The sequence below is a fragment of the Mustela nivalis genome, assembly GCF_964662115.1.
Source record: "Mustela nivalis genome assembly, chromosome: 17".
Classification (NCBI taxonomy): domain Eukaryota; kingdom Metazoa; phylum Chordata; class Mammalia; order Carnivora; family Mustelidae; genus Mustela; species Mustela nivalis.
In genome coordinates, this window is record NC_139036.1 from 2,066,204 (window position 1) to 2,083,859 (window position 17,656).

General features: G+C 60.2%; 1 long non-coding RNA gene across 3 annotated transcripts; it reads right to left on the bottom strand.

The window, feature by feature from the left end:
- Positions 1-2,137: 2,137 nt before the first annotated feature.
- On the bottom strand, positions 2,138-4,490 carry LOC309851469. 3 transcript variants are annotated; one of them, XR_014304788.1, is made up of 4 exons: positions 4,203-4,490; positions 3,774-3,855; positions 2,469-2,545; positions 2,138-2,215 (listed from the first exon to the last, which is right to left on the bottom strand). It is a non-coding gene; the product is annotated as an uncharacterized lncRNA (long non-coding RNA). The 3 variants fall into 3 exon arrangements; XR_014304789.1 differs by having other exon boundaries at positions 2,146-2,218; XR_014304790.1 differs by lacking the exons at positions 2,138-2,215; positions 2,469-2,545 and adding an exon at positions 2,636-2,776.
- Between the last annotated feature and the right edge of the window lie 13,166 nt (positions 4,491-17,656).

The window sequence follows — 17,656 nt, forward strand, 5'->3', positions numbered from 1 at the left end:
CTGAGCAGCAGCAGAGGCTGCGGGAGCAGGTGGCTGTGGTGCGGCTCTGACCCTGGCTTCCTAAAAGGGAGTTCCGTGCGTCTCACGACCGCTAGGGGCAGCGCTGCTTGGCGAGACTCAGAGGAACAGCTTTTCAACAGGTGCAGGGCGGGCAAGGAAGGGATTGGACTGGGACCCGTCGGAGACCCGCTGTGTGAACCCGCTGTGTGAAGGACAGCCTGGTGGCACCAGAGCGGAAGGGGCTGGCTTGAGGGGACACATCCAAGCCCCATACTTAGAACCGAGTCGATCCCCTCTGGAGTTGTGGGCGTGCTGGGTGAGAGGGTACCGGGGTCAGACACGCCCAGTGCTGCCCCGGTGTCCCTGGCTTGGCAGAAGAGCCCCTGTGCATGTCCCTTACAGACTGTGAGTGTTTGCCCGGGGCTCACGTGGGTGACGCTGGCCCAGCTGCCTCCTGCCCTTTATCTCACTGGAGACTCACAGTAAGGCAGGGGTTGCCTTCCTGTGCCACCTTCCAGAGGAAGCTCCTGATGCCCCAAGTGGACGAATGCCCGACGGGCACAGCGCGTGGAGCCCAGGAGCTCTTCCAGGAGGGCTCGTGGGACAGCACTTAAGCTGCGAAGGCCGTGTGCTCCTGCAAGGGTGGAGCGTCGTCTCGGGAAAGAGAAAGGTTGGCTGGGCATCTGTGCCTTTTGTGTGCCCAGTGCCACACGGCACCTGCTGTGAAAAGCCCTCCAGGGGGCACGGGAGAGAGGTAAGAGCAGCTGCAGTCTCCAGGAGAGACATGCAGGAGGAGGGAGACAGCAGAATCCAGGAAGTGCTGGAGAAGGGCGTGGAGACGGGTGCGGGCCGCCGGTAAGGTATACGGAGGGTCAGGGTTGGGACGAAGCCTCCTCTGTGGCAGCGGTGACCCGTAGGAGGACCCAAGGAGGCCTCCTGGACTAGGCCTGACGGTGGAGCCACTCCCAGCCCCCATCGAGCTCTGCCTCACAGCTGTCCTGTCAGCACAGCTGGGACTGCTCGACTGCTGACCCCACGTCATCTTCATCCATATCCCAGAAGGTTCGCTAACACCTTGGCGGTCCCACAGTGGGACTGACATGTCCAGTTACCACTGACCGTCAAGTCGCCACCTCCCACTCCCCTGCAGGTCTGGAGTGAGAGACCAGACCCTCTGCTCCCACTCCAGTCCTGCCTCTGTGTCTGTCTCTTGACGCCATCTGCTTCTCTCTTTCTGGATCCGTGATTGGATTCCAAGTAGGTACATTGTCTCCTACATTGACTCCTACATCGGTCACTGGTTTACCCACCCATCCTTCCTCCTTCCTTTCACTTAATCACTGAGCAAAGCACCCATTGCATTAGATTTTGTGTTGAACTAAGAAGACTCTTTGATCAGAAAAGGCAGTCCCTCCAGGGAGTGTCCAGTGTGGAGCCCTGGGCAAGGAAACACGCCCGAAGTGAGAACGTACCACAAACAAGGAGCCCTACTGCACCTGCTGAGGGGCTTGTAGCTTCAAGTCCATCGCCACTTGGCCAAAACCATTCCTCTGCTGGTAGCGGAGCACAAGCAGCGTTTGCCTGCTGTGGGAAGGCAAGCAGCTGGGTATGCATATGTGGGCGTGACACTGAAAGTTTAGAGGAATTCAGGGAAGGCTTCATGGAGGAGGTGACATTTCAGCGGACTCTTTAAGGGGAAGTAGGCATGACCTGAGTTCCAGGGAGCAGGCACCATTCCAAGCAGGGGAGTTGTCCTGCGTGAGGGTAGGGAGGTGAGAAACACGCGGTATGTTGGAGGAGTTCCCGGTAACTCGATGTGGCTGGGGTAAGGTTGGCGGTGGCTGCAGAGGAGACTGGCCAGCCTCATTCAGGTCACTGAGTCCCGCGGGCACACAGGGCTGCAGACCCAGCTTGCGCCCTCACCACGGCCCTGCTCCTCCGCAGGCGGCCACCTGGGCCTCCACCTCAGGAAATACCCAGTAAAATGTGGGCCGTCAGCCCCCATTTCTGCCCTTCATCGATGGGGACAGCCTGGTGGTCACGGGCCGCAGGGTGAGCAGCCCGGGCAGGGGCTCGGGTCCCAGCTCCGCACCTCCCCTCCCACCTGGGGAAAGTCACCATCTCTCTGAGCCTCACCGTCTTTGCCTATGAAAGAGAGACGACGCGGGCTGTCAGGAGGCTCGATAAAACGCATGTGGCAGGTGCAGTGCGCGGCCTGCTGCGGAGAAATCACACAACAAGTCCCAGCAAATATTGTGTACAGCACTGTCTCCCCAACTCCTATGATCTGAAAATGCCACCTGTGAGTGCTTTCTGGACCGCCACCCCCCACCCCCGACTAGCAAGGCCGCTCTGACGTGGCTCGCCAACCAGCTCCCGGGCTGCAGAAAATGCATCACGCCATCGTGCCCCAGGACACCCGTGTTTTTGTCTCTCGTCTCCTTCCGGACCGTCACAGGCCCCCACACCTGGGGTGCCAGCCACCGCACAGCCAGGGAACTGTCTGTCTCGTTCACAGCTCTGTCCTTGGGCTCCAACTTAATTCCTGGCACATAGACACGCTCACTAAATATTTATTAAATAAATAATTGATTGATTTTTTAAAATGCAATAAGTCTAGCATGACATATTTTTAATGAATCCGAGCGGGTCCCCAGTGGTTGGCTATGGAGCTTCCCAGGAATTCAGAGACGGCTCCCGCCCCCTCAGGCCACAGGCTCCTGCATCCAGCCCTCCCGCAGTCATCTGGGGGATTCAGCTGGCCACCAGCGAGACCCTGCGTTGGGGAGAGTATGAAGGGTTCACGGAGCTGGTCCCCTGCCACCGGCCTCGGTGGGATGATGGGGCACCAGCGCCCAGCCACCTGCTTCCAAGCAACCTCCTGCTCTGACCACGGAGCCCTCGGCTGCTGGCCCACAGGCTTCCCTGCTCCCCACCCAGAGTGGCCTGGGAAGGCTGCCTCGTGCTCCCGTGGGGGGCCCTCTGGAGACATGTCTGTTAGAAGGGGTCACGATGGGGTGATGCCTTCTCTGCAGCCCAGGGAGCTGGCCGGCGAGGTGGGTGCCAGGACGTCAGGGTGGCCTTGCTGGGCGGAGGGCATCCAGAAAGCACCCACAGGTGGCATTTCCAAATCATAGAAGTGTGGGAGGCCTGATACCAGCCTGGGGCCCACCAGGTTCTGAGGAATGTCACTCCCACGTGATTGGAGCTCTTGAGGGCACGCCCCTGGCCCACTGGGCCCCCCCAGACTGTGGTTGAGTAGAAGTCCGGATGGGGAGACACAGGGGCCAGAGAAGGAGGGCCAGGGCTGTGCCTGTGACCCTTCCCCTGCTCACTGCCCAGACAGTGCCGTGGGGCCGCTGCCCCCCTGCCAGCCCCTGGAGGGAGGACGCCCAGGTGCTGGGCACCTCACTAGGCCATCATCCCCGCAAACCTGCAAGGCATATCGGCCACATTCCTGTCCTCTCCGACCCTTCCCGAGGGGCGCGCATAGCGGACCCTCCTCCATCCAGAGAAGCTTCTGGCTTCCTTCCCCGGCAGCCGCCTCACATCCACACGCACGTGCCATCCCCCATCTCAGGTAGGAGGGACTTTCATGAGAAGGACACTGTTGAGTCCCAGAGGATGTGGCTGATGTCACCGGCAGTGCCCAGGGGACTCAGAAAGGATGGGGAAGAGGGCTGCCTCCCGAGGGATCTGTGGCTGCATGGAGGGACCTGGGGACAGGGAGAGGGGAGAGCTGTTCCATGCAGGGCAGGGCAGGGCAGGCTCACCGGGTGAAGAGCTCCCTGTGTTCTAGTGCCTTCCGTTCCCTTCCTCTGTGGTCCTACAGAGGATCCGAGGCAGGACCTTCTGCTGAGGAAGAGCAGAAACGCAGGGCTGAGGCTCTGGCCCTGCGGATCTGCTCACCCCCACCCCCCAGCCTCGGTCTACCCATCTGGAGAGTGGGGATGAGGAGGAGGAAGCGAGATGGGCCCGTGCCCCGACCCTGTGTGTGACTTCCTCCCGGCATGTTAGGAACCTTTGCAGTTATGTCCTCATCTGGGTGCCCGTTGGGTCCGTGTCTGCTTCTAACACTAGACTCTGACTCCCGGACAGGGCTGAGGGTCACGGGTACCATTCCCCGGAAACTGGGAGGTGCCCACCGTCCTCTGTGCATGGGGTGCCAGAAGGAGTGTGTCCACTGCGGGGAAGGAGAATACCTGCATAGCTCACACACGGCGGCCGACCCCCTGCACCGGCTCAGAGGAGCGGGGGTGGGGATGGAGGGTGCTGGCGCAGGGGCGGGAGAGAGGTGGTCTGGGGTCACGGACCGTGCCGGCAGCTGGTTCCGGACGCACGTGCCCCTGGATGGCTCAGGGAGGCTGAGAAGTCCCTGAGCTGGCAGGTGAGCAGAGACGGGATGCCCACGGCCGTCTGACCTCTGTCCGGGGCCGCTGGAAGCTCTCCTCCAGGGGCTGGAAATGGGATGTGGGGAGGGAAGGGGGCAGGAGTCCTGCCCCCACAAGACCACAGTCCCCAGACCGGCCTCTGGTCATGGCTGCTGCCGTGGGGGCTTGGGGCCCTCTCGCCGTGGTTCTGTGTGTATGAGTTTGACCCACAGAATCTCAGGCCAAGACGGTTTTCCCCGGCCTCCGACTCCCCTCGGACTCCCTGGGAGAGCCCCACGCACGTCCCCACCCACATCTCAGTCTGACCCCCGCCTGCGGTGGAGGGAGCAGTGGCCCGGCTCGGATGTGCGTCAGGATCCCCACCCTTCTCTGTCCAGCTCCCCCCGAGCTCTAGGGAGCTGTGAGAAGGAAAGTGACAGCGAGTGCCCGGAGCCCCTAGAGCCATGCCACCTCGATTTCCAGGCGGACAGGGAGGCCCGGGCCCCTCACCATCCTGCCTCCCCTACTCCCTCCCCAAGAGGTAGGACCCCAGAGAGGTACAGCCTCAGTGGCCCCCACGCCCTCGCTCTCCCCCATCACTGGGGCTGTCTCCTTGGAAGAATCTATCCCTCTCCGGCGTCATAGAGATAACCTCTCCGAGTTCCGCTCCTAATAGCTCCCAACAGTCCTACAGACGGCCTCCAGGAAATAATGAATTACTCCGTCTGTGTTCAGTTTCTTTGTTTCCTTCTGGTTTTTTATTTGATTGTTTTGTTTTGTTTTTTGCCAACAGATTGGGGGTTCTCCGACCACCACATCTTCCCAACAGCGCAGACAGTGTCCTGTTTGTTGCACAACAGACTTCCAGGGGAATATTTTCTGAGGGAAAAGGTAGAGAAAAATAATCTCATCTTAAAATGTGGGCCTTTACATTCTCTAAAATGTAGCCCTGGCCAAGTCCCCCTTCCTTGGGATCCCCTGAGGTCTTACAAGGCGGGGACTCAGGAGCCACAGCTGGCTTGATCCAGCCAGACCTGCTACCCACCTTGTTCCAGCCCCATCCAGAATGTGACCAAGCATCCACCCCCCAGGTTAAATTCTCCGACTCCCCCAAGCTGGGTCAGGTGCCTCCACGGACACACGCAGGCATGCCCCCACTAGCATGAACACACATTCGTACAGTTTTGTCTGTGTGTGTGCTATGATCCTATAACTGGGGTTGCATTCTTATCAGTGTCAGGTTCCTCCAACGGTCCCGGCTCTCAGCAAGGGCCTAACGAGCCCACATAGGAGTGGGGAGGTCCTGGCTCTGCCCAGACCCTCTTTGGGGTCTCAGAGGGGGACCCTGCAGCCAGGGGGCGGTGGCCGTGGCCTGGCCTGGGTGGGCCAGGCCAGGAGTGTCAGGCGGAAGGCCAGGAGGCCAGTCTGGAGCCCCCACTGCAGCTGGGAGGCTTATTTACGATGCTTTTAGCTCCAAGCAGACCCATTTCCGAACTCCTCTCCGAGATATAAATTATCCTAAAGGGCTGATTTGTGTCGCTGTGGTTGGACAATGCCTGACCAGAAAGCACTCCTGCCTCTCCGCAGTTTCCATCCAGGGAGAGCTGCGGGTTTTTTTCTCCCTTATTGAGCACTTCAGAAAGGGGGCTGAAAACCTTCAATGGGTTTCGTTTTTAGGGAAAGCAATTTTGGCTTATTAGGCACTGCCGGCTTCAGAAATATGCTCACTAATGACTTCTATTTAAATATTTTCCTCCAGCTGAGACTTTTTCAAAAATACCGTGTTAATGGATTCAGCATCCCCTAAATGGGTGCTTCCCCAGCTCGGCCTCTGAACTTTCTTGGCTGGATCGAATACACAGTCAGGAGGTCACAAGCAGCCGGCGACACGACAAGCCCACAGAGCTCGCCGTGGAAACGACAGGTTTCCTTGTTGCACTCTCGGCCATCGGCACAGACTCAGAAGGAATCGCCCGTCCCTCCGAACCCAAGCCAAGCTCTGCAGCCTTGCACAAAAGGCCCAGCCTGCCGTCAGTGGGGCCACAATGTCCCCCACACTCCCCACTGAACCCGGGGCTAGAAAGGGTGGTGCGGCAACCTGGGCTCCAGGCTGCCTGGCTTCTGAGTCACTCGGCCGTGGGCAAACCACGCGACCCCTGGTGGGTTCCATTTTCCATCTGAGAAATGGGATGATGCCAGCCTGTTTCCCAGCAAGGCCCCCACCCCACCCCACCCCGGGGCTAACCGGCAGACCCTCCGGGAGCACTTGGGAGAATGTCTGGTATTCTTTGCCCATGTTTGTTGCCGCCGGTCCTCCTCCGAGATGGGAATTTAACATGATCCTCTGCTAAGCTTGCCCTCCCCAGAGGCGTGGCATCCCCTGACCCTGGTTTCCAGGACGCCCCTCTTGTCCAACACACATCCAAATCAGCTCAGCACAATCGGGGTCAACCCCTCTCTCTGCCAGCATCAGAAGCCCGCTCGGGCTAGCTTAGGCTGAAAGAGGGTCTGGTTGTGAGAACATGGGGGCATCCTGCAGAACTGCAAGATTAAGACAGTAGCACAGCCTCAGTGGGGCCCAGAATCAAACCTAGAAATGCAGGAAGATCCCACTTAACTCCTGCTTTTATGTGGGAAAGGCCTCCTTCCCTCTTTTCCTTCTTGGACCCTCAGTCTTTTTTTCTATCTCTCTGCAGACCAGCATGTTCAACTCAGCCACAGGGTAAAAAAGTATTTCCTCTCCTTTAGCTTTTCCTGATGGTTCCAGCCATGGCAAGCCTCCTGATTCAGTTCCAAGGCTCTGCAGATGGGGGTCTGACCAGGCCCTCCAGGGTCAGGTGCTGGTCAGTGGAACCCAGACTACAGGATGACCTGATGTTCCCAGCACCTTGATCCCACCATGCCTGTCTTCCACACGGTCTGTGTTTCCCTCAAAGGCCATAAGGACTCCTCGAGGACCGCACATTTCCCATCTTCACCTTCTCTGGTACCCAGTCTAGTGACTGGAATGTAAATTTTGTTGCAGAAAGGAAGGCGTGAATGATGGAGGAGTGGCTTGCATTTCTGGCCCAGATCACCATGCAACCTTCGGCAGGTGGTTCCTCAGAGGGGCGCTAGGAGGCCCACCTGGCCCCCGGTCCCGCACACCCGGGCAGGGTCGCCTGGCCCTCAGCTGCCTCCAGAATGGGCTGCTTCCCGCTCCTGCTGGCACCCAAGCGAAGCAGGGCTCTGTCTTCCTGAATATGCAGCGAGTGGCTCCAGGGTCTGAGTTGATTTCTGTGAGAGGGAAGCTGCTCACTCAACAGAACCCACACGCCCAGGAATTATTAAAGGAGCAGAATTAAATTCTCGGGGGTCGGAAGTCCAGGAACAGCAGAAACACGGCATTCCCAGCAGAACCTTAGCTTAACTGCCGCCGTCAAACTTGCCAGAGGCGCAGAGACACTCCTGAATTATTGACTTGGGTCCCACCACCGAAAGGAGGAGCAGCCCCTGTGCCGTGGCCGTGACCTCGCGAGCTGAGGGTTTGGTTAATTAGCTGTTGGTTACGGGGCTGCCCTGGGTTGCGGCCATACCGTGGGTTTCACGGACAGTCCTATGTTGGGCGTCACGTCTTCTCTCAGCAGACACTCACCTTCCGGGGACCAGGGCGGGCGGGAGCATCAAGGCGCACTTCCTCCCCCGGGGTCTACACACAGTGGCTTCCCCGGCATCGCCCGAGCTCGGAAGCCACCGACGTGTCCTTCAGGGGCTGGGGGCTGCACGGACGAGGATGTGCTCTCGGGAGTGAGACGACACAGAAGGGCCCCAAGTGTGTACAGCAGCCAGTCCGAGGAGGCCCTCACGGGAACCGCGGCCTCGGCGTGGCACCGTGGCCGCGTGGGTTCTTCTGCGGTGGCATGCGTCCATGTCAAGCGCGTGGTGGGTTCAGTCCACTTAGGACAAGCCGGGCCCATCTATCAGAGAACGCTCCGGAAACCCAGGGCCCGACTGCCACTGGGCCCGAGCCGGCTCGAGGGCTCCCCTCAGGAACCAGCGTAGAGCCCACTCTGCTGGCTCCTTCCCCACATCGGAGGCCACGCTCCATAAACCCTCTCGCCTCCCAGGAAAGCTGGCCCAGGCCTCCGGGTGTCTGTGGCTTCCCCCTCCTTGCATCGCAAAGCAACCGGGAGGGCCTCGGATGCCCCTGTGCCCCTCTCCAGACGGTGGGCACCGTGAGGGCAGGGACTAGCATTTCATCTCTGAGGCCAGCACGGGGTCTGGTGCCCGTCGGGGACTGAAGCGTGTTCCCCAATAAGCCAGTGACGGGAGAACAGGAATGCACGAGGGACCGAGGGTGCGGGAGAGACAGACAGACGATGCGGCGTGGCCGGGGCAGGTGAGCATGGCCAGACAGGAGCTCCGCCCACCCTGGCCACCAAGACAGCCAACAGCACATCCCACCTACTCTGAGGTCCCCCAGGATCACAGGTCCCCTCGGCACGGTGGCAGTGGCAGCACCAGGACTGGGCAGCGAGCGCCCCATCGGGCATTTGGCAAAGCAGTGTGGGGGCCAGGGAAGGGTTAGAGAACTAGGCTCTGGGTCCCTGGGAGACGGAAGGTCCCACGGGAGAGAGGCCACCAGGGAGAAGGGGGGCAGAGGGAGGCGCTGCCTTCGGGCCCCAGGACCCTGTCCCTGCAGGCACAGAATGGATTCCGTGCCTGACCCCGGGGCTCGGAGTCCAAGGGCCGGGGCTGGCACCGGCCGGACCATCTGTGTGCGATGCACAAGGGCCTGAGGGCCGCCCTTGTGACACAGGACATGCCCTCCTTCCCGTGGACACTGAGGGTCGGTGGAATTGGTATGCAAAGCGCCTCACACAGCACCTGCCTGGTGCCCGGAGAGCTGAGGGGTATGACTGCATGCGATCGGGACTCAGTGTCACCGATCCCTCGAGGGTTTTGGGGGGCCCTATTGCTTGCCACCCTCCACGCCATTTCGGTCATTCGGGCTCCCTGTGGCAAACACCTACCGGCTCCCACCCACGTGAGACATAGCCCCGGAGACTTTGGGTAACCATGGCAACGGCCTCCGAGCAGGATGACTGCAACTTTATCCGAAAGTTCTCTCTCCCTGCGCTTTTGGGTGCCCCAGAGTCTACCGAATGTGGACGCGTGGTTTGTGACCCGTTGGAGCGGAGTCTTTCCCAGTAGGAATGTTTCATCTGATCAGTAATGCAGCTGATGGGGAAGGGTCTGGAGGTCCCTCCCTCCACAGCCCACCCCGTGGGGCAAGGCGGTCTGGGCCTGTCCGTGTCCTGGGTCCCCTTCAGCAGCTGCATCCACGTCGGCCGGGGCTGCAGGCATCAGGGGCTCTGGTCCGCGGCTGAGCCTCACGGGAGACCTCCGATTCCCTGTGTGGAGGGCGTCAGGGGTATGAGGCCATCCACCCCGCACAGCGCCTGCACGAAGACGTGCTCCAGGACGAATGAGTCAATGAGCTAATGCCTCGATGTGTCTCTCTGGAAGCTCAAATAAAAGAATGACTTTGGAAGTGTGTGACAAGCACACAGGGCTGCCGACAGGTTTAACAAGGAAAGCAGCTCAGTCCACACTCCCTGAGCCCTGCCTCAGAGACCTCCTGTCCTCACAGGGAGACCCCACCCCAGCTTCCAGAGGGGGGCCTGCTCCCTGGCTTTGACCCACACCTTTCTATCCTGGACCTGCAGGGCTCAGACAGGGAAGCCTCCTCCTCCAGGGACCAGTGAGGCGGGAAGCACATATCAACCACGGGGTCACAGCTCACTCCACCGGTCGCCATCAGGGAGATAAAATCCTGGGGTTTCGTCCATAAGTTAACTTGCCCCAGCAAATGGCCCATCACCCCTCGGGCTCGGAGACTGCACGGAGGCCATCGGCTTCTCCAAGGGCTCGGAGGGCCATGTCCTTGGCTGGCCAGAGAGAAAACAGAGGTGCAGGGGTTGTGGGGGGAGGCTGATTCCCACTGGCTCTGGCAGCGCAGAGGGGATGCTGTGTGCAGCGGACAGGCCCCCCGGCAGGCCTACGGCATGCAACGTGATGCTGGGACAGAGGCCCTCGATCCAGTTAGCACCTGCTGGCCACTGCAGGCCAGCCATGGGGCCAGAGACACGGCTCAGAGCTGAAGGCATGGCTGCCTCATGGTGGGAGCAGGGGGCGGTGGCTGCTGGAGCGCCCCACAAGGCCCAGGGTCAGGGAGCAAGAGTGTGGCCCGGCCAGAGCCCAGCTCCTCTCTGGCCTCCATCTGGGGCCCCATTGGGCTCCGGCTCGCCCGCCCAGGGTGCCGCCACAGGGCAGTGGAGGAGAGCGGGCTGGGGTAGCTAGACGAGGCGGACGAAAGCTGCCCTGTGCCCAGTGCACCGCGGTGGCAGGTGGGCTCTTTGGGCCATCTCCCTGGTGCAGACTCTGCCTGGCGGATTGTTGGGACAAAGGCCAGAGAAGGCCGCAGGCGGGTCCTGTCCCTGGGCCTGGTGGGCGGCTCCCTCCCCAGGACTCGGCCTGAAGCCCGCTTTAGCAGAGCCTGGGAGGGGGACTGCACGTCTGGTCTGGTGAGCCCCGGGGAGGGGCCGGGCACCTGGGCACCAAGTTCTGGCCAGATGGGAGTCTAGACCTGGATCCCGTGGCCGCCGCCTTGAGAGGGACCCCTTCTCCCGGCCCACTCCGCGAGGACAGCGTGGATGCCCAGGCCCGGCCCCGAGCAGGCGTCCAGTAAGGCCGCACTCCACGTGAGAGCGACGTGGCCGGGAGTGCGCTCTGGGGCTGGCAGGGAAGGCCTCCCTCCCAGTGTTACCACTGACGCCGTGTCTACAATCCGCCGGTCGGTACTATAAATGCTCCTGAAAGGTCAGGCCTCCCGCGCCCGCGGCGGGGAAATCGGTGCCCAGCGACTCTGGCCACGTGAGCGGACACAGCTGTTTGACCCTGGATAGCTGGCAGGGGGGCACTGTGCAGGATCCCTGGGGGCTCCGTCAGTACCCCCTTCCCCATGTCGTGGCCCCGGACGTGGCTTCTCGAAGGACCCGCAACTCTCGTTAAGTCACATTCACTCACCTCCCAGCACTGCAAGCCCAACACCCAATGCTTGGCCGCCTGTTCCATCTCGTGTCCCCCGCATGGTGTCCAGAAACTGGCCTCTGGCCGCCCGCTCTGCTCTGGCGCCCAGACCCACGAAGCCACCCTTATCTTGCCCCCAAATCATTGCCATCGGGCTGGGTGTGTGCTTGTCTGCACAGTCACTAGCCGCAGTGCCCAGAGTGACCCTTTTAAAACGTGAGGGGGGACCCATCACTGTTCTGCTCAAACCGTCCCGTGGCCGCCCCGTGCGGGTCCGAGTGAAGGACGAAGACAGGACCGTGTCACTGCCCCCCCCCCACCGTGTGGTTCTCCCCACCGGCCGCGCTATCCCCAGGCTCACGGTCTCCCCGCTGGGAGCCTCCGTCTCCTCATCAGCAAAACGGGCATAAAGATGTCTACCTCGCAAGGTACCGGTAAGAATTGAATTAAATGGGCTACCACGTGCTCGCTCTCCACCAACAGCAGCCCCCCGGCCCACCGACCGCTCAGCTCTCTGCACCCCAGCTCCTCCGTCCGCGTACCTGGGCCACCGCCCATGCTCGGGGCTTCTCGCAAGGATCACACTTCGGCAGGCGGATGGGGACTGTGTTCCACCTGCCAGCGTCGCCCAAGGGTTCCCGCCCCGTTGTGCCTGTAGCCTCTGACTGTATGCGCTGGCCTGACCCCCCACCCCTCCTGCCCCTCCCTCCCCACGCCCTTAGTCTGTTACCCCAGAACGACCTGGCCTGTGAGCCCTGGGGTGCAGGGGGGCGGCCCCGCGGCGGGAGGCTGCCGCTCCCCACCCCTACCTGCCCGTGTCAGCACTGGCTGAAGTGGATCCTGTCCAAGCATCCGGGCGAGCAGCCCCAGCCCTCGACTCCTCCCGGACCAGATGCCTCCCTGCTTCTCCGGGTGGGAGGTGATGGAGACGAGGGCCGTGTATGCCCGGAGAACAGAAGGCAGTTCAGGACGCTAGTAATAAATGCAGCTCTGGGCTATGTCCCCTCTGGGGAGGAGGGGGCCTCTGGACAGACTCACAGCCAGCCGGCGGAGAGTCGCCATCACGCTTGATAAAGATGTGCGAGGTCTTGTCAGATCCCTGACGAGGTGCCCCCCTGCCCGCCAAGGCTCCCCCGACGGCCATGCCCAGCCGGCGCAAAGCCCCAGCCCCTCACGGTCTCCAAGCTCCAAGCCCTCATGGGCTACAAGCGACGTCTAACTCGCTGCCCAGGGGCTCTAGGTCACCGGCGTGTCCCACCACCCCCTCTCTGCCCACCTCCCGGGCCCTGCATCCCTGGCCTGGTACCGTCTCCCTGCTCCCCAGGCAGCCTCTGTCCCTCCGCTGGCCGTGCCAGGATTATTCTGGAATACGCACCTGAAACACCCTGCCCTCCTTTGCCCTTGGAAAACTCTTACTCACCCTTCAAAACCGAGGCTCTGTGTTGCCTCGTCTCTAAAGCCGTTCGCTGGCCTTTCTGAACAGAGACCTGCTCCGTAACTCCCGCGTCTCTGTCGTGCACACTCGCCAGATGCCCAGGGTCGTTCCCACGTGCCTCTCTCTCCTCCCATGAGCCTGGGAAGAACCCGGACGATGGTCAAGGACTTCGCTGCATCTCCGGAGCCAGCGGGTGTGAGAGGCTGGAGGGAGGAAGGGAACCAGAGCCCCCCATGAGGATCTCGTCGCCACTCCGACTCCCTGGCTTGGGGGTTCCACCGGTTAAGGGGACCCTCCTCATGCGTGTGCCAGGAAACCAGATGCACCCGGAGGGACCTGGTGGGAGACGGGGCACCAGTCCGTGGACGCTGGGCCCGCCGGGGCTTACCCTGAGCAGGGCGGAGGCGCCCAGCCTTGCCCACCCGCCCACGGCCCGAGTCAGGCAACCCACCAGGCCGTGAGCCCCGCGGGGCAAGGATTGGCAGGCCTGGGTCATGCGGCAGTGGCGCCTGGCCCGCCTGGGACAGACACAGGCCTCGGGAGCCCATCCCTCCCCAGTTCTCAACACCAACCACCCGGCACTCTGCTCTTCAATTGGGCTGATTCCCGGGGCCCTGAGGTCCGTCCACCTCCCTGCAGTGACTCTCGCTCTGGGCAGGTGATGTGCAGTCTTCGATGCCCACAGCAGGCACGGGCAGCGGCTCCGTGTCCCATCTAGGGCCTGACGCTCCCCAGCTCTGGCCTGGGCTCCGGGCACTGGATTTCCAGAGCGCGTCGTCAAGGACAAACGGAGCACAATTCCTGGAGGATTACCTCCGGATGACAGGTTTTCAGGAGAGTCTGACGGTCTTCCTTATCCTTCCAACATCTCCCTGACACAGGCGACGTATCCGTAGTATGCGAGCTCCAGAAAACGTCACAGCAAATATGCTCATGCCACGTGAGGAGGCTACGGTGAGAGCAGTGAGGGGGCATGGAGTCGCCAGAGCCGGAGCGCTGGGGGGTCGTTTCGAGGTTAGGGGCTGGAGGCCTCGTGACAGCAGAACACACACGTGTACGCACGCTCATGTAGATCCCATGTTGGCGTCTCCTGACTCCCTGCCCTCGGCCCCAGGCACCCGGCCCTCAGGAGGCCCCTTGCTGGAAGGTGCTGGAATCCTGCACGTGGCCCCCATCCCCAAGGACTGTTGGGGAGAGAACATGAGACTTCCCAGAGGGTCACGCTCTGAACCAGCAAACCTCACACTTGGGAGCTGGCCCACGTGTGACATAGGGGTCATGCAAAAGACATAGTGGCGTGGGGAGGGGCGATCACAGGGAGGAGGGGGGTTCAAGGGCAGTGAAAACACTCTGTATGACACGTGTCCTCCCGTGTTCACCCAAACCAGGGGATATACGACGCCCAAGTGAGCCCCAACAGGCCTATTACCTCCTGAGAGTGATTGCGACGTGTCAGTGCAGGCTCACGACCTCCAGTGAGGGGGACGGAGGGAGGCTCTGTGTGTGCAGGAAACCCTGAACCTCCTCCCGGTTTTTCTGTGAACCCAAGACTGCCCTGAAGAAGGACGTATGTGTATGTGGTTAATGGCAAAAAAGTAAGCTCGTCAAACGTCATCAACAACAGCCAATGAGACGTCGAGAACTTCCAGAGGCCTCAGGAGTTGGGGGCACGAAGCTGGAATTCGGGCTACACCGACGTCACAAGCACCCCAGGTCTCCATCCAGGCCACATCGAAGGACAAACGGGTCACCAGAACAGACCCAGCTTCTAACCGCTCGAGCAGGTTCAAACGGCCATGCGGGCGGAAGTCGGGAGGAGGGTCCATAGTCATCCCGGGAAATGAGAAAATGCGTATGGAATCCCGCGTCCACGCTGACTGCGGAAAGGATCCAAAGACACTCCCGGGCCTGATGAATTGATGGCAAATATTACACTTAATAACGACCCAGTACATGCTTTTCCCCGGAGTCTGGGAACAACGTGCTGTCAACAATGCTATTCTGTGAGGAGGTCCTCACGAGGGCAACGAGGAAGGAAAATGTTCCTAAATGTAGGGATTAGAAAGAAAAATACCAGCCCGTCGTTTCCTGCCCATGACGTGATTGCATACTTAGGAAAACGGAGAGAATCCGCAGAAAAATTATTAGAGCAAACACGTGAATGTACCAGATCGTTAGGCACAAGGTCAATATAGAGAAATCAATCACGCTTGCACATGCCACGAGTCGGAGATGAGAAAAGTGTTTACATCTACCATTTGTAATGGCGTAAAAACCAAATACATATATATAAAAACCCAACAGAAAACCGGAGAGACCTGTGCTCTAAAAACCACAACTACAAACCATAAAACATGATCGACATAAATTCATCAAGACCTAAATAAATGAGGGGACGTACCGCACGTATGGGCCAGAAGACTCAAAACTGTGAAGACACCGATTTTCCCCCAAATCGATTTGCAGAGTCAACATAGCACCAACAAAAATCCCAGGAGGTACTGCCAGTGTATGGAAAAAGTCTACTCCAAAATTCATACAGAATTAACAGGGCCGAGGACATACGAGATTTATCTTTATGCTCTCAGGCCTCAAGATTTTTAAAGCCCATTAACACCATGGTCCACTCCAGGTCCGAGAGAAGGAGGCGTGAGATCCTGACGAAGACGCGGAGGGGCGGGGTGAGGTTAGCACAACTTCTCCCTGGGGGCATCTGGCCAGCGGACGTGTCCCCCGACCACGCTAGCAGATCCGACCCATGGGGGCAGACGTCCCACGCGGCCCCGAAGCCCACTAAAACAGGTGCGTACTGTTCTGTGTGTCCTGCCGGGTGACGAAACCGCAGCATATGCGCAGCGCGAGGCAGTAACTCATAAGGAAAGAGACACGCCGCGGCCGTCCACGGAAACGCTGGAGACGTCCAGAAGCCGGGCAGAGCACCGGACGCGAAACACACGCTCCGGGGCTCACACGAGCACACAAGGGGGTTTCTGGGGGCCGGCGGTAGAGCTGCTGTGGACACGCTCTCCACGGGACATCGAGCTCAAACGCTCCGCGATGTGCCTTTCTGAAGACACACGGGTCATATCAATTAAAGAAAATACTGAATTGATCTGGACGGGAGGCAAAAGAGCAAGGCATGGTCGCGGGAAGGTCCCAGCTGGTCCCAGGGCTGGTGCCGGCGCTGGGAGCTCGGGCTGCGCAGTGGGGGAAAGTCGGGGGAAGAGGCTGGAGCATCTCCCAGCTTCTCCTCCACATTCCAGGAGACGCGATCGTCGGTCGGGCTCGTACGCCGCTGGGACGCTTGGAGGGTCACGGCAGACCCTCCGTCATGCGTTCCTCGGCGGGAATAAATGTGGGCGTCCCAGTGAATTAAGGATGAGCTCGTCGTCTTGGCGTTGGGAGGGTGGCGTCTTGTTTCCGGCTTCCTTGACTGCATGTCTCACCACCGTGTCGTCCCAACGCAGCCACCGCTGGAGAGGAACATCCTGTCGGGTTAGGGTCTGACCGCGAGACCCTCCGGCACCGAGCTGTTTCTAGAACTGGGATCTGGGGAGAGCAGCGAACGTGGGTGCACGCACGACCTGCGTACCCTTGCTCCATCTCCTCCACTTGCCACCCGTCTGCCCATGGTTGCAGACACCGGTCTGTCTCAGCGCAGTCCCGGGACACGCACGTGGGCAGACGTGGCTTCACCGCGCTCCTCAGACCCTGCGTTTTCTGCACAGTGAAGGTCAGCAGCAAGACCGCGGGAGCCCTTCTGTCCGCACCGCGTATCCAGCGCATTTGCCCGCTTCCAGAAGGGCCCAGGAAATGTAGGAATGCTGCTTTTTGAAGCATGTCCAGATATGTGAGAAGCACAGAGACATTCTCAAGGGGACAGGACCAGGACCCACTCTGGAAAACTGACCGTGAGACCTGACCTCTCACCGCCGGAATTCATCCGAGAGAAATGAGGCGCATGTCCGCGGAGGGCATTGCGCTCGACAGACGCTGAAACCACCCTGGTGCCCATCAGCCAGGGAAGGAGCCGATGTGGTCCAGTCACACGGGGGGATGTTAGTTGGCAACAACCTTTACAGACCTCTTGGTCTGTGCTGTGTCGTGGAATTTTCCCTGAAACTAAAACCAAGGGAGCCGGACACAAAAGGCCGGCATCATGTGCACACATCGCTCCCTCTTCCTCTAGCCGGGAGGCTCACGGGGCAGACTGCAAACCCTTCCACCCATGAACGCAGGGAGTGCTGTGCTCCGGGACCCCATCCCTGGCCACCCTGCGGCCGGGGAAGGGGGGTCGGACACTCTGTCCCATGATAATGACACACGCCAAGCACACACAGAGTGGCTGGGTAGTCAGAGGGGCGTCTTCCTGATCGCCAGTCCCTCCCCGCCCCAGAAGACCCCCTTCCTGGGATGACTTCGGAGTAAAGTACATCCCGGTTCATGCGCACACCCCGGCACCATCCTCCTCTCCTGCTCCTGAAGGAGGCTCCCAGCAAGAAACGGGACGGGGCAGAGTCCCACCTGTTCAGGCTGGAAGTTACCAACTTTCTTCATTACAGAGGATTCTGCTTTTATCATTAGCATGTAATGAATTATTCTCAGGTTTCCGCGCCTTGGTAATTGTCTCTCTCAAGAACCTCATTAAACATCGCTGGATACTTTTGATCATTATTAATAAAAGTGATAACTTGGAATAGTCTTGCACTCCTCCTCCAAGGCTGCCGACTTGAAGCAATACAACAGAGATTTAACGACGACTGGAAATCTCCAGGGAGAA